The following is a 13,420-nucleotide window of genomic DNA, read 5'->3' on the forward strand; positions in this document are numbered from 1 at the left end:
TACGAATGTTACTATAGAAATAGCCTACCTGAATTATAATATTATAGATATTAATGTATGGTACATATCTGTAGCATAAAATTTTAATGTAATCAATAGCTGTATTATTGGAGGCACTGACAAACCTCTGTTATTCTTTTTTTCAACCGATCCTCGAAATGATGAACATTCTCAATAACAGTTTCTCTATCAAATCGGAACTTTTTTTTTGTATATTCAGTATCGTTATAAAATTCCACGGGACTGTCTTTAGGCCTATCCCTAATGTAGCGCTTTCGTACATTGTCCTGAATTGTGCCACCTCTTCCGAACGTTCTAATAAATAATTCGACAACTTCCAAGACGTCCGCCATTTTTCTACAAAGTGACAATTTCGGCTCAAAGTGTGGTCGGAAGTACACTTTCATCCAAAGTATTCTTTTGCACCAAAGTATCGACTGTGGAACGGAAAAGTGATACTTTGCGTCTTCCAAAGGACACTTTAGATTAAAGTGTCGACTATGAATACCAGCCTAAGACATGAGGACAGTGACCTGGTCTACCCCTATTGAAATTTGAAACACAATGTGAAACTCTTATTAAGTTTGTCAGCTCGTCTTCCTAGTATATTAAATACATACACTTAGCTGTACCTAACCCCTTAAGGGTTGCTTGATTTTACTTCCTTTTCCAGATAAAAATTGTTTTATGTGAAAAATTTCATAGCGTATTCTGGGAAAGCCATTGGTTTAATTCCCAATATGTGCAGTCAATTTAGAGATCAGTGTATTAATTGTAATATGTCATGAAAGAATTTTAGTTTTTAAATATGCAGAAATTTGATTTGCAGAACTGTAACTTTTCGACCCGCAGACAAATTTTACAATGTTACTTTTGTTCGGATTAAATAGCTACTCATTTAAAGGACAAAACTGAAATTCTTTCAATGATTTATTATCATAACACCCTGCTTTTATTAGCTGACTGAGCATTTGGGAACTAAATCAATGTTTTTTTTTTTTTTTTTTTCGTGTATGTATGTATTTATTCACACTGCAAATGGGTAAGTACCCGGTGGCAGTTGTAATTAATTATACTCAATAATTACAATAATAATAATAAAATACAGTCATAATATTAATAATAAAATAATAATAGCAATATATAATAATATTAACATGGACAGTCCTGAATTAAATGAATCACTTAATATAACATAATTAATTAATATATATTATTTTAATGTACCGAAGTACATATGATATTTCCATGCAGATATTCTGCGTCATCATACGATGAAAGAGTAATGGAACGGAGAAAAATTCTCTCCGGCGCCGGGATTTGAACCCGGGTTTTCAGCTCTACGTGCTGATGCTTTATCCACTAAGCCACACCGGATACAACTCCGACGCCGGTTAGAATCGTCTCAGATTAAGCTCCAACTCTTGGGTTCCCTCTAGTGGCCGCCCTCTGCACTACGTCATAGATGTCTATGAACGCAGGACCGAAGTCCACACATGTGCTGAGGTGTACTCGATATGAGTGACTAGTTGGCCGGGATCCGACGGAATAAGCGCCGTACTTCGGTACATTAAAATAATATATATGATATGCGTAAATCACTTCGTGATTTAAGACGGCGCTTATTCCGTCGGATCCCTGCCAACTAGTCACTCATACCGAGTGCACCTCAGCACATGTGTGGACTTCGGTCCTGCGTTCATAGACATCTATGACGTAGTGCAGAGGGCGGCCACTAGAGGGAACCCAAGAGTTGGAGCTTAATCTGAGACGATTCTAACCGGCGTCGGAGTTGTATCCGGTGTGGCTTAGTGGATAAAGCATCATCACGTAGAGCTGAAAACCCGGGTTCAAATCCCGGCGCCGGAGAGAATTTTTCTCCGTTCCATTACTCTTTCATCGTATGATGACGCAGAATATCTGCATGGAAATATCATATGTACTTCGGTACATTAAAATAATATATATGATATGCGTAAATCACTTCGTGATTTAAGACGGCGCTTATTCTGTCGGATCCCGGCCAACTAGTCACTCATATCAAGTGCACCTCAGCACATGTGTAGACTTCGGTCCTGCGTTCATAGACATCTATGACGTAGTGCAGAGGGCGGCCACTAGAGGGAACCCAAGAGTTGGAGCTTAATCTGAGACGATTCTAACCGGCGTCGGAGTTGTATCCGGTGTGGCTTAGTGGATAAAGCATCATCACGTAGAGCTGAAAACCCGGGTTCAAATCCCGGCGCCGGAGAGAATTTTTCTCCGTTCCATTACTCTTTCATCGTATGATGACGCAGAATATCTGCATGGAAATATCATATGTACTTCGGTACATTAAAATAATATATATGATATGCGTAAATCACTTCGTGATTTAAGACGACGCTTATTCTGTCGGATCCCGGCCAACTAGTCACTCATATCAAGTGCACCTCACCACATGTGTAGACTTCGGTCCTGCGTTCATAGACATCTATGACGTAGTGCAGAGGGCGGCCACTAGAGGGAACCCAAGAGTTGGAGCTTAATCTGAGACGATTCTAACCGGCGTCGGAGTTGTATCCGGTGTGGCTTAGTGGATAAAGCATCAGCACGTAGAGCTGAAAACCCGGGTTCAAATCCCGGCGCCGGAGAGAATTTTTCTCCGTTCCATTACTCTTTCATCGTATAATTAATTAAAGTAAATCTAATTTATATCTTAACTCTAAGTTAGAACTTAAAACTACGAGTATGTATGATATATGTTCAAACTTGCATAAGTACCTTTCAGCACTACACTCATTTCGCTATCAATTCACTCACTGCACTGGAACTAAGACACATTTTACTGACACTATCCTGATTTCACTAACACTTCAAAAACATTTCTCTGTTCAAATACTTTGCACTACCACTGTGAACTATAGAACTTCACTGACACAAACACACTTCACTGTCACAACACATTTCACAGAACAACACACTTCTTCACTGATACAATATTTCAAATAACAGAACATCAATTTCATCCTTATTATTCCGTAGAATTGTACTTGCTATATTAACCTCAAATCGCTAGCCTAGACCCCATTACAAGCACTATAACTCACACCAGTTCACTATAAATCTACAGTATTTTTCTGCCACTATAACTGTCAGAATTTACTTTTAAGCTCACTGCACTTTCACTACAACACACTGCACACCCAATATAAATCGCTGGAGATTCACTATGTTTCTCTGCTTACTCACTATACTTAAAAAAAATGCACGTTTTCCTAAAGCACACCATTAAATGGTACATATAAGGCAATTTTTACCTTGAAATGAAACAAAAGCGAGCAAAATTGTATTAAACTTTTCGTTCGAAATATCTCAAAGAACAACCCCCTGAAATTGACTACATAACTTACAGTTCAACCTATATATTATATTACATAAAGTTATGGTTTTCAATATTATCAATGTTTGCATTTAATTTCCTTTCTCTTTCGCCATAAAATATTAAATCTTGTTTTATTTTGCACAGTTGAAAAATTCTTTATTCCTTCAGTTAAATGTGGTGACTTCTCAGACTGTTTACAGAGCAAGGAAGCTCGCCTTTCGCGAAAGGTTGACGGCTGCGATGAACATGATAAGTAAACGAGTTGGGAGCGTACAATTCCCTTCGATGACATCTCTGAGGCAAATGCACCGAAGGAACCCATGACAAAGTTCTTCTGATAGCGGCACAGAATTGAATACTTCTCTTTTCCACTGTAAATGAGAGTAACAATAGACTTATTTACAGGCTACATTTCTTGGTACATTCTATGGAATCTTAGATACTAATGACGATAAGAAACTTGTTGAAGGCTATTAAATAATCATTTTCACTACAATAGAGCACTATAATGTCCATTAATGTAAGAAAAAAATCCTCACTTTGCAGTGTATTAAAAAACAAAAATCATTTTGTAAAATTACGTAATTATAGCAACATCTAATAACAGTAGGCCTATAAATAATATTAGTAAGAATGGATTTTGTGGTTGTAATGTATTAATTGCTCAAGTTCTGATTTCTGAATTGAAAAAACTGGGGAAAATTTTGCTTAATTAAAATTTTACCATTATGTTTCCCACAATAGATAACATATTTTAAAGACTGCTACCTCTGGTAGGCATGTCAAAAAACTCCACATTGTGCAGGAGTCTCTGTGCAATGTGCATTTTCTATTCCCCTACCTGGAAGGAGTGAATCGCCTTGGAGGGGAGCGCGTCAGGGTTGTACAATACCTGGAGTATCAAGTCAGCTTTTGTTACAGTAACACAGTTTTAGTAAGGGCACTGATTGAGCTGTGCTTGTGAATGTGTTATGAAAAATAAAGTGAAGAGTCCACAGATATAATGAAGAAGAGAAATCACGAATCATATAACATAATTGTTGTAATATTTTCCTCAGCCAACAACAACAATAATAATAATAATAATAATAATAATAATAATAATAATAATAATAATAATAATAATAATAATTTTTAAATGAAAAGCTTTCATCAGCCCATACCGAGCTAATAGTTTTATAACGGTTTAGATGAGATTAGTAAAGTTCACAAAATATATTCACAAAGCAGAGGTTTGTAAAGCATAATTTATTAACATGATTTCTATACAGTATTTGAAGAAAATATAAATATTGCAGTAATTTCGAAACAACAAAAAACGAACACTGTATTTCATTTTACGTAGTAGGCACTAATAATTATAAAGTAATACTCTTTCACTATTCGTCAAGCATTATTAGGACCATTGGTACACAAATGTCAAAGAAAATATTTTACTCCCAATTACATACAGTAGGACATTGGAGGTTTTTACACTGAAATCCTTTCCTTGTTGTATGCCAATATAAATTTAATTAATTTATTTAATTTATCTAACTAGCTAGCTAGCTAGCTGAGTACAAATTGTTTCTAGCCACTACCGTAAGAGCCAGGCTCTTGTACGCTGTGGTCTTAGCCAGTAATATAAATAAAATTTACAAGGACAGTTTACTAAATACAGTAAGCAACTTAATTCAAACCAATAAATAACACACAAGAACAAAAAAAAAGAAGAAAGAGAAAAAGAAAGAAAAACACATTTAATATAAATTGGCAATCGGACAGAAGCGAGTGATATTCAATAAAAACATGAATATAGTCGACAGAAATAAAAGGTAAAAAATACACACATTTGTTAATATAATATAATCGAATAATTTTATAAATTTCTATTTTAAAAGCTTCAATTTTAAAATGTTTCAAATTTGGAAAATGGTTGGTAATTTTATTATAAAGTCTTGGGTCGAAACTAGCACCATGTTTAAGTGCTGCACTTGTATGACATTTCCGCTCAATAAATGGTAAAGTAGACTTTTGTCTTCGAGTACGATATTCATGTCGATTAGATTTATGTTTTATTTCATTTCTGTGGTAGTAAATTAGTAAACTATATTTATAAATTTCTTCAATAGTTAATACTTTAAAATATGTATAAATAAAATTTGCTGGGTAATCCATATTTTTGGTTAGACAAATTTGTATTTATCTTCTGTGTAATAAAATTAACATTAATATTAATAAATTAAGATTAATATGAATAAATTGTATAAATTAAGCTTAGAATTTATATTTACATATAGCCTAGTTTATTTGGAAAACGTTCAGAGCAAGTATCAGCAAGTTGGGAGGGTTACTGAAAGAAGTTGAAAACGTAGTTAACAAGCTACGAAGTGACGACTTTCTCTTTATGTCAGGTTTAAAGAATTATTAACGTAAGTATATTAACAAAATAAGATGCTGTATTTTGACATGAGATGGAAAATTTGTCATATTTTTCCAGAAAAAATTTCAGCCTTTCAAATAGCTATTTTCTTCGCTCCCTTACAGCCTCAAGTGTCTCACATGTATTACTCACTCAGTATTCTCATCACTTATCAGCTTATGAAACAAATGTCGTAAGTCGTCTAACCTTTGATGGCATTGTTAGTACAGACTACAAAACAACGCCATTGTCAAGTTTGTTTTGCCGTGGGAGTATTGATTAACAAATATAACTGAGTAAGTCTAATGTTTCTTGTGTTACAATTGTGAAATATAGACACTGACAATAATTGTGTTCTCGTCCTTCTGCTAAGTGTTTTTATAATGTTCAAATGTCAATTTAATACAACACTAGGATCGCATAATATATTCTTGTACATCTCTCCAGCAAGAACTGGTAAGGGCAACGCGTGAATTACACAAACTGCTGAAAATAAGGCTAAAAGTTGACAATTAGAAGAAATAAAATCGTATTTTCATTTTATACATATAAAACTATCGAAAAATGACAAAAAAAGATTATTTTTTTATTTTTGTCAAAATTCGGTGTACAGACTCCCCTTAAATTTCCAACTTCTTTACTATATATAGGATTTACCTTACTTTACTTGACTAGTCATAAAGCTAGGCTTTGGACAATGAAGCACAAGAGTTCGAAACTATTCAAGCAAGGTAAATTCTACATATTAACACAGTAATGAAGTTGGAAACTTTTTCAGTGATATATAAGTATTAAAAGTGTATGTAGAAAAATGAAAATACATTTACCCTATATACTGTAGACACAAACAAATAGATTACTTGTTGCAAAATTTGGGAAGTATACGACAAAATTTTGACAATGATCAAACATTCATGATATAGATTGTTTCGAGGAAACGGGTCTTGATTACTGGAGACACAATGACCGACTGCATATCTTTTAAATTTTGAGTAAATTTTGAAGAAAATCTTCCAAAAAATCAGAATTTTGTTTTTTGACATTATTAAATACTACACACCTTCCTCTATTAAAAAGTAGCACCACCGGTACGGTACCGCCATTTTTGATGTCCACACGTCAATTTTAAAAGTCCAGTGGTGCTTTAAATTCCAGCTGCTACATACTCAGTTCTGCACTGTACTGAGCAATTCGTACTTATTTCCATTTTAATTGACGTCTGTTTCAATATACCGCGCTACTTTTATTGTTAGATGTTTCTATAGGTTCACTGGTGAACCAGGAAGATTTTGATGTGAATAATGTATTCGAATCTTTCATAGCTGTTTTCTCACGCTTTAAATTTTCAGCATTTTTATTCCTATAAAATACTCCTTGCTAAGCAGGTTTTCTAATAGAAAAAAATATATATATATTTTTTTTTAAGAACAAAAATTATACAATATTTAAAATATTCTAGAAGCTTGTCTAATTAATCTACATTGAAACAAAGAGCTACTTAGAAGTATATGTGTGGTGAGCCTATTTACAATCTATGAGACGGAAAAAAAATTGTTACGCAAGGGACCTTTCGAGTTACTCGCCTCCCCCAAAATGTAAACTTGCCCATAATATGTGAACCATGAGGGCTACAAGGACAAATTTTTGTGAGTCCTTTAGTTAGATTAGTACAATAATAATAATAATAATAATAATAATAATAATAATAATAATAATGATTTATTTTAGCTGGCAGAGTTAAGGCCGTAAGGCCTTCTCTTCCACTCAACCAGCAAAAAGTATACAGTACATACATATGTATGAACTTACAAAGAATTCAACAATTTGATTTAGATAAGAGCTACATGTATACAAAAGTTATTTACGAATTAAACAACAAAATACTATGAACTATTAATTAAACACTGAAATACAAACTATGTAGCAGAATCAAGCTAAAATACATAGAATCTTAATATATTTCAAATAATGTTAGTTAATAGAAAGAGATTATTATGAGACAATTTTGAAAATACAGCACTATCAGGATGCATGTCTAAAGGAAGGAGTAACAATGTAGACAGTGATAGTTTAAGTCAGTATGATTGGAGTGAAATGCTAAGAAGGTTAACTTTTAAGCTGTTTTTAAAAGTGTTTATTGTCTTGCAGCCCCTAATACTTTGTGACAGGGAATTCCATTGTCGCGAGGTGGATACTGTAAAAGATGATGAATAACGAGATGTTCTATGAAGAGGTATACTTAACGTGCCACAGATAAGTGATCTGGTATTTACGTCGTGGTTAGAGTATAGATAAGAGAAACGAGACGAAAGGTAATTTAGTGTTGAAGTGTGCAGAATTCGAAAGAGTAAAGACAAAGAGTGTAAAGTTCTACGTTCTTTAAGTCGGAACCACGAAAGCCTTGCGAAGGACGGTGATATGTGATCATATTGTCGGATGTTGCATATGTATCTGACGCACATATTCTGAACTCGCTGTAACCTGACTGACATCTCAGAATTTAGGTCACTTAAGGGGAGACGGTGGTATTTTTTTAACTTTTTTCCTATTTGGTGTAAAATATTAATTTTTTGTATGTAGAGAGCTCATAGCTGTAGCAACTCAACCAAAAAATAAAATTTTGAAAGAAAAAATTATTTGGGGGCCCAGATTTGAAAAAAATTACCCAATGCAGTATTTTACTAAAACCGATATATCTAAACCATTTTTAAAGATAGATTCATCCAGATTTTTGCAATGCACTTGCAAAAGCATGTTCTACAAACTTTCTGTAACAGAATTTTGATATTAGTCCCTACGTTTGTAAAATAAACAATTAAAATTTAATAACACTTTTCTGAATTCCTTTCTTGCAAACAAACGGACGTAGTTTTAAAATGAAATCAATTAACAAAATTCTGTTACAGAGAAGAGTTTCCTAATAGTCTAAAGAATGTGTGTTCTAAATTTAATGCATGTACCTTTAATAGTTTAGAAATTATATCAATTTTTGTCTGGCAGTGTAGCAAAAAAAATTAAGTTACTGGAAACCGACAAAAGTGGGCGTGCGATTTAAAAATCCATACCACAGGAAGTTTAAAAATGACGTTTCAACATCCGATAAGAGCACAAATACTCACAAAATGTTGTTGTTTTCTAATGTCAGGCGTTTGACAATAAAGTCATTTGACCTCTTGCACTCCAATATTTTTCAAAGATATTATCATGGTCAGCCACTGAAGCACAGATTTTGAGGTGTTCCGAATCCATTTCTTGGTTTGAGTTGCACAAGGGGCAGTTAGGGGACAAAAATGTTATGCAATGCATTTCACACATATCAAAGTTTATTTAAAGAAATTTTTTTTAAATTTAATTTATCGGAAACAACAATAAAGTGGGTGAGTGATTTAAAAATCCATAACTGACGAAGTTCAAAAATGGCGACTCAACATCCGATAAGGGCACAAATACCCACAAAATGTTATACTGTGCATTCCACAAATACCACAGAGTATTTTAAAGAAAAAGTTTTTTTTTTTTTTTTTAATTTACTCATTTTTCGCCAAAAAATACCATCCTCTCCCCTTAACAAAACGTCACAATAATCTAAATGCGGCATTACTAGGGTTTGTATTAGGGCAAGTTTTAGTTTCTGGGGCAAGAAGGTTCTTTTTATCGTTTCTTTAACTTGAAAATTCACCTATGGTACAAATTTTATAGTTTAGAACTTCTTAAATTCACACATGGGTGTCATTAACAATATTGTAAATGAGCAATCTTCGTCACGGCCATGACTATACCATATTTAATTTCAAATACTGCAGGCAACAAGGTCCAAATTGCTAATACCGTTCACATTTCAGCATTAAGCCATTATGTGCTTTTAATTCATGAAATTTAAGAATGGAGCTCACTTAGCTCTTTTCTCGTGAAAAGGAATCTAAAGGAGAAATATTTCAGCAACAATCTGCATGATATAAGACAATATGCCACAAAAGAGATGGTGAGGGGGAAGGTAAAGGAACAAAAAAAAAGTTAAAATGGGTCTCCCTCCTTAAATAGATGTTTCTTTAAAGTGAGATATTTTTCATGTTTAATCATGTGAAATAATCTCAACGGACTAAAATTTAATTTTGAAAGATGTTTAGCTTTTTTTATTTTAAATATTGTTGAAGTGGAAGGCGCAAGATGGAACTCATTTATTTTTCTATCACTGAATATATAAAACTTAAAGAAGGCGTTGGAAAAGGAAGACGAAGCTTAGAAAATGGAGTGTGAGTGCTACGACAGCGCCGCATTATAACGGCTGCGGGGTGAGGAAGACTTGAAACAAATGAAAGGCTGGGCCGTGCTGTATGCTTGGCCCTGACATCTGTCACCACCAGAGGCCTCCACGTCGTTTTCCCGCGCTAACGCCCTCCTCTCTTATTTCTACAACACTAAAACTTTCAGCTGACGCGTTGGAAAAGCCGGTGCAAAACTTATTATTGCATCATAATGCGTGTATGCCTCAGCACCATTGTAAACTCAAAAACTGTCCTTTGATGTAATATTAAATACCGATTAACTATACGTAATGATTGCGTACCGTTTTATTACTAGAATTTGCATTTACTTTAATGAAAATGGTATATCAAATATATTTACCATATTTCTAACATTTTTGAGACATATCTAATAAATATATACCAGGGGAACCGAACCGTAAGTAATATCATTAATTTCAGGGCGTTATTCTTTGAAGTTTGGAAGTAAATCCCGAAAAGACAAAGTATATGATTATGTCTCGTGACCAGAATATTGGAGATTTATCCTTCGAAGGGGTGGAAAAATTCAAATATCTTGGAGCAACAGTAACAAATATAAATGACACTCGGGAGGAAATTAAACACAGAATAAATATGGGAAATGCCTGCTATTATTCGGTTGAGAAACTGTTATCATCCAGTCTGCTGTCGAAAAATCTGAAAGTTAGAATTTATAAAACAATTATATTACCGGTTGTTCTGTATGGTTGTGAAACTTGGACTCTCACTTTGAGAGAGGAACATAGGTTAAGAGTGTTTGAGAATAAGGTGCTTAGGAAAATATTTGGGGCTAAGAGGGCTGAAGTTACAGGAGAATGGAGAAAGTTACACAACACAGAACTGCACACATTGTATTCTTCACCTGAAATAATTAGGAACATTAAATCCAGACGTTTGAGATGGGCAGGTCATGTAGCACGTATGGGCGAATCCAGAAATGCATATAGAGTGTTAGTTGGGAGGCCGAAGGGAAAAAGACCTTTAGGGAGGCCGAGACGTAGATGGGAAGATAATATTAAAATGGATTTGTGGGAGGTGGGATATGATGATAGAGAATGGATTAATTTTGCTCAGGATAGGGACCAATGGCGGGCTTATGTGAGGGCGGCAATGAACCTCCGAGTTCCTTAAAAGCCAGTAAGTAAGTAAGTAAGTATTCTTTGAGATATTTCAAGCCTAAATTTTAATACAATTTTGCATAGTTCGCTTTCTTTTCGAGATGAATCGATTTATAAGAAAATTTCATTGCGTGTTGTAGGAAAGCCATTGATTTAATTCCCAAATTCCTCAGTCAATTTAAGAGAACAGTGTATTATGATAATTTGAAGAATTTCAGTTTTGTCCTTTAAATATGCATAAATTTAATCCAAACAAATGTAACATTCTTAAATTCTTTCTCAGAACGAAAAGTTACATTAAGGTCAAATTTCTGAACATTTAAAGGGCAAAACGAAAATTCCTTAAGTCATTCACTATCATAATACACTGCTCTTTTAAATTGTATGAGCATATAGAGAATTAAATCAATGACTTACCCAAAACACGCTATGAAGTGTTTTATAAAACAATTTTCATCATGACAGAAAGCGAACACGAGCAAAATTGTATTAAACTTTTTGTTTGAAATATGTCAAGGAATAACTCCCTGAACTTTTATATATATAATTTGTAATTTTTAAAATGTCCATTATATATTCTTGAAATTTTTACACCTAATAGATATCGATCAAAATGCTTGTGCACAATTCGTCTCTAATTTTTGTTTGTAAAATTTGCCAAGGAAAAAAAAAAACTTATATCTGTTAAAAAATTATTTATATATTAATAAACATTTATTTGGGCCTCACATAAAGATAACCATTTCCCTAAAATTTCGACATGAAGATAAGACTCCTATAATTTAATTGTGGTTTATTTTTATAGTAAAATACATTATTCGAAAAAAAAAACAACTTTGAACATTTTAGTTCTTTTGCCTATTCAACTTCACTCTCCAACATAAAAAATCATAGCCTTCTGTACAACAATGCAGAATTTAATGCAAATACCTGTTATGAATATGTGTGCACAGTTTTATTGCTCTAGTTACACCAATTCAGCTGGAGCTTGGTTACACGCATTACCTTCTCCTCACATCGGCACCCTAATAGATAGCACATCCTTCAAAATCGCAATAGCTTTACGCCTTGGTTGTAAACTCTGCCAGCCACACCAATGTATTTGCGGGGGAATTGCTGATATTTACGGTTATCATGCACTCAGCTGTGCGAGGAGCAAGGGTCGCTTTCAATGATATCATTAAAAGATCTCTGACTTCGCGTGGCATCCCGTCTCTTTTGGAACCACCAGGTATTAATCGCGCAGATGGTAAACGACCCGATGGTCTTACCTTAATTCCATGGTCTAGAGGAAAATCTTTAATTTGGGACTCCACTTGCGTTGACACTCTAGCTGCATCTCACTTGCCGGATACCTCCAGACACGCAGCATCTGCTGCTGAATTAGCCGTGAAGAAGAAAATCAATAAATATGCTCATCTTTTAGACAATTATATCTTTGTCCCATTTGCTGTGGAGACCTTCGGTCCTTGGAGTCATGACGCTAAAGTTTTGGTATCTCAAATCGGCCAAATTTTGATCTCCATTACTGGTGATCGCCGTTGCACTACTTATTTGCGTCAACGCTTAAGTATTGCTATTCAACGCGGAAATGCAATGAGCATTTTGGGTACTCTTCCAGAGTCCAGCCCTTTGGACGAACTTTTTCACCTGTGAATTTTTTTTATCTCTATGTAAATGTTTATATTTAGTGTTTATATATGTGTAATTGTAACAGTGAAAATATTGTTAATTCAGGAGATATCTTATTTAAAATATATTAAAATGTAAAAACTCTGATTGCGGTAAAGTCACTTTAAAGTTTATGATATGAATTCTGAAAACTGTAGCCACTTATATGGAACAAACTGAATTTCTAATTTAGAATAAATAAATATTCACTACATTATTCCTCAATAAACAGTAATTTTTGACATCGTATTTAAAAATAAAGAAAATAACCAAAATCGGGCAAAACTGAGTATTGCGTCTCCATAAAATATCTTAATATTTTTATATTATAAATTGATTATAAACATTTTGCAATTTCAGTTGTTTGTTAGAATTTGCCTCAAATTATTTAATAAATTCAGATTTATCTTAAGCCGAGTAGCTCTTTCTTTTACTGTCAAACATGATTGCTAGATAGATACAGAGTGCTCTGCAATTGTTTTCAAATTTTGGAACATGTTCCGTGAGTAAGAAGAATGATAAACTAATAATTGTATTATGCGGATTATGCCGGCTCTGTATTCACCTGAACTGTGTGAGT

At 33.9% G+C, this 13,420-nt stretch overlaps 1 protein-coding gene across 1 annotated transcript in view; it reads left to right on the top strand.

Moving 5' to 3' along the window:
- Positions 1 to 13,420, top strand: part of side-IV (sidestep IV) — a 620,396-nt gene that overhangs the window by 121,965 nt on the left and 485,011 nt on the right. The gene's annotated exons all lie outside the window — the stretch shown is intronic.

Source organism: Periplaneta americana, chromosome 5 (genome assembly GCF_040183065.1).
Source record: "Periplaneta americana isolate PAMFEO1 chromosome 5, P.americana_PAMFEO1_priV1, whole genome shotgun sequence".
Classification (NCBI taxonomy): Eukaryota; Metazoa; Arthropoda; class Insecta; order Blattodea; family Blattidae; genus Periplaneta; species Periplaneta americana.